The sequence below is a fragment of the Theropithecus gelada genome, chromosome 6, assembly GCF_003255815.1.
Source record: "Theropithecus gelada isolate Dixy chromosome 6, Tgel_1.0, whole genome shotgun sequence".
NCBI classification, from domain to species: Eukaryota; Metazoa; Chordata; class Mammalia; order Primates; family Cercopithecidae; genus Theropithecus; species Theropithecus gelada.
This window is the reverse complement of record NC_037673.1, coordinates 113,508,529-113,512,672: the sequence shown is the minus strand read 5'-3', so window position 1 is coordinate 113,512,672 and position 4,144 is coordinate 113,508,529. Positions and strand designations below refer to the sequence as shown.

Genomic DNA, 4,144 nt, shown 5'->3' with positions numbered 1-4,144 from the left:
GTAATCTTCTCTGCTCCTGGGTTGAGATTCAAAAGGGATCCATCTGAAACCTAATTATGCCCATTTCTTCAAACTTGTAACTTATTTAAAAACAATTTTGGATGTAAATCTTCCTTCTCTAGAAAATATAAGTTTTTTTCTTTTAAATTTACAAATGTTACTTTTTGATTACTTTTATGATTACAATCAAAACCAGCCTTGTTCAACTGCTGATGTTGTCATTTATAGCAGCCAGAAACAAAACAATTACAGTCTCATGTTGCTTAACGATGTGGACACATTCTGAGAAATGTGTTATTAGATGATTTCATCATTGTGTGAAAATCATAGAGTGCACTTATGCAAACCTAGATGGCATATTCTACTATAAACCCAGGTTATTGCTCCTGGGCCACCAACCTGTACACCAACCTGCACTGAATACAGTAGGCAATTGGAACACAATGCTATTTGTCTATCTAACCATAGAAGAAAACACAGTAAGAGTATGGTGCTACTATCTAGTCTAGAGTGAGCCACAGGTTTTCCTTAGTCAAGATGAGTGATAAGCCGAACATGTCAAAAGTGAGGAACTTTGACAGGGAAAAACTGAAGAAAATTAAAAACAAAGAAAAAAATACTCTTCTGTCAAAGGAAACTATCCAGCAGGAGAATCAGTGTATTCAAACATTCTAAAATAGGGATCTCCTCCCACGGGCAAATTTCAACATCGTTTGAGAGTGTCGGTTTTGTAAACCAGTGCATTTGTAGAAATGTTAGACATTTTCCATTGTCTTCTCATCTGTACACCTTGGCCAAGAGGTCAGAAGTGGCCAATGTTTCCTTAAGCTTACTTTTTTGTTTTGTTTTCTTTTCTGAGATGGAGTCTCGCTCTGTCACCCAGACTAGAGTACAGTGGTGCGATCTCAGCTCACTACAGTCTCCGCCTCCCAGGTTCAAGTGATTCTCCTGCCTCAGGCTCCCAAGTAGGTGGGACTACAGGTGCCCACCACCAAGCCCGGTTAATTTTTGTAGTTTTAGTAGAGACAGGGTTTTGCCATGTTGGCCAGGTTGGTCTTGAACTCCTGACCTCATGACCTCAAAGCGCTGGTATTAGAGGTGTGAGCCACGGCTCCCAGCCCTTAAACGTACTTTTAAACTTCCCATTGATGCATTAATTCCAGATGGCAGATGCTGTCAATAATCTTACCATTGATGCCCTTTGTGTGTATAGTCCTTGTACCTCCTACAAGATAAGGCAATTTTAACCTTCTACAGTGGGCACCTACGTTACTACATAATCTTCATGAGGTTGCACATTTTTGTAGCTTCTCACAGTTTATTTTCACTTCTAATGTAGCAATAAAATAAATACAATATTATATTAAAAAGGTATATGATATAATAATCTTATGGCACTACCATCATCTATGCAGTCTGCCATTGGCCGAAACATTCTGCAGTGCATGGCAATATATGAAAACCGGTGTCATCCTTTTGAAAAGACCTCACCTTTAACGGTAATGGCTAACAGTTTTATGACAGAAACTTATTCATTAATTCATTGAATTGAATAGTAGACTTTTGAGTTGGTCTTCATTAATAGTCTATGTTATATTCATGGTTTAAAAGTGGAGGTGGCTATTTTGTAAGAGCTAATTTGAATTGTTTCCCCAGGACAAAGGGGTTGCATTCTTCCTTTGTGTTATAAAATTTGATGCTATGATTACAGTATATCTTTGCATCACAATGAACCCAAACTCATTTTAAGGAAGGTTTGACTAAGCATGCTAGAATTGATTGACTCATCTCCTAGCAGAAAGTGGCCTTCTCATTAGAAAACTACTGTGGCCTTCTGTTCAGCTACCTACGTGTTCATAAGATGATTTCAACCCTACCCCAGCTTTAATGATTATTAAAAACCAAGATTCTGCATTTATCTGGGAAAGTTGTCTAAATATATTTTAAATACTTGTTATGAATATGTTATTTTATTCCCAGAAAATATTGATTGGAAGTTTAGTTTTAGTTTAAACATTACTGTTAAATTTATTAAAATAAAAAAGTTTAAAAATCCTGATTCTTCCTTAAGCTTAGAAATTTAGATTACCAATCATACCACCTACTTATAAATCTAACAGATTTCAGCAGCTATTTAAGTAACTTTGAATAATATTTGGTTGTATTAAGTCTTAGCTACACACCTTCAAACATGTTAAATACATTTCTTAAATTTATGACTTTTACTTCCTTCTGAAAGTTCTTTTCTCTGACTTAATAAACACAAATTATCAAATTAAGTAACTCATAAACATAATGAATTAGTTTATAAATATGATGAATCTAATAATATTAATATCTCAACAATGTTTATTCGCTTGGTAAACTTTCTGAACATCAGAATGCTGAATCAATTACTCAGTTACACATTTTCCATTAGAGGTAAGGGGCTGCCAAGCTTATGACATATTCTCTTACATATTTATAACTACTTAAAATATCAATAATATTGATATAACATTTTAACACAAAAATATTAATAATATAATTTTTTCCTCAAGTTTACAATATCCTTAATTATTATTTTAAATCTAATATTTACTATTTCAAAGAATGGATGTAATGAATATATTACTTGTAAAGCATAGTAATAAAAATGAGTATCTGTAAACCCATCACCCAAGTCAAAAAGTAGAACATAGTGAGACCTACACTGACTCTACAGATGGGTTCCACCCCCAGCCTATCTCTTTGCTTCAGGCCAGAAATAACCAAGCACCATCAGTACTCAAATATTTTTTAGTTTGTTTTGTCCTTGCCTATTTTCTTGTGCATAATATTTTAGCATATACATGTGTACACCTAAACAAGAAATCTTTTGAGGCATGTACTTTTTTTAATCATTTGTGCATATTTCTAAATTATCCCACTGTTATAAGATGCATTCTTATGAAAGAAGACCCCAGTAAACTATGGCTATTCAGTTCTTATTTTTCTCACAATTAGAAAGAGTCTTCTTATTTCCCTGACTACTGAGTTGAAGTTGTTATTGTATTCCCCATAAAAGGGGGTTTCAAAACTTTAAAAGGAGGTAGTATCTTAGGGCATATTATGGAATCCCTTGCTCAGAAAAGTTTGTGGCTTTTACTCATATGAATTATGTGCTTAGATTTTGCATTTTATCTTGTAAGTTACATAGACATATACATGCCTGACTCTTAAGGCATTTGAACTTTATAATGTCCTAAAATATAAAAAACATTAACTTTAAAGACTTTCAAAATTTACAAGGTCGTGCTTTATTTCATGCTTAGGGGTGAATCAAATATTATAGATATTTGCAATGATATTTCAGTTGACATTGGGAGCTCTCAAATTGCTAAGCTTACTTAGGATAATTCTCTCTATATCAAAAAAAAAAAAAAAAAAAACAACCCTACCCTAACTTTAGAACACAAATCACTTTTACTTTCCACCAATCTTCATAAAACAAGATTCCAATATTTTATTTAATCCTCACAATAACAAAGTAATCTATTTACATGTATTTAGGTTATAGATGTTTACACTTAAAACGATTTCAACTAAACACTGTACCTTCTGGTTCACATTAGACATTTCCAACTTTATCCTATTTAACCTAGAGATTGAAAAGCTTAGGCAGTAATATTTTAGTAACCCAAACATCTATAAATAGAAATTCCCTTTTTTCTTTAAAACTCAGGGATTCTCAGAGTTCAGTATGTTTATGTACCAAAAAATAGGATTGTATACACAAACATGGATATTTCACTTTACAGGAGAATCAAGAGATTTTCAAAAGTAAATTTAACTGTACATGATTTCAGCTGTAAGTACTGACAGTAGAACCCAGCCCTTGCTAAAGATGCATTTTTACTCTTAATGTTGAATTCAGTCCTAACAAATATTTTTCAAATGCTCAGCTGAGAGAGACAATATTACTGAAGGCTGGCCTGCAGCCCCTCTTTTCACCAAAACAGAAAGGCTTGACTGAAGAAGCCCATGAATCGTTTTTCAGGAAGTTCTAAAGGTGCTCCCAAATTATATATAAAATTGGATTTCTGTAGGCATTTTTCAAGAGAGACAGTTTGCTGCTTGAATCAGATTTTTAAAGTCAAAGCTTCCAAACATTTTTCATGTAATT

The 4,144-nt window shown here is 33.4% G+C and overlaps 1 pseudogene; it reads left to right on the top strand.

Moving 5' to 3' along the window:
- The first annotated feature begins 537 nt into the window (after positions 1 to 537).
- Positions 538 to 675, top strand: LOC112627057 (annotated as a pseudogene).
- The last annotated feature ends 3,469 nt before the right edge of the window (positions 676 to 4,144 follow it).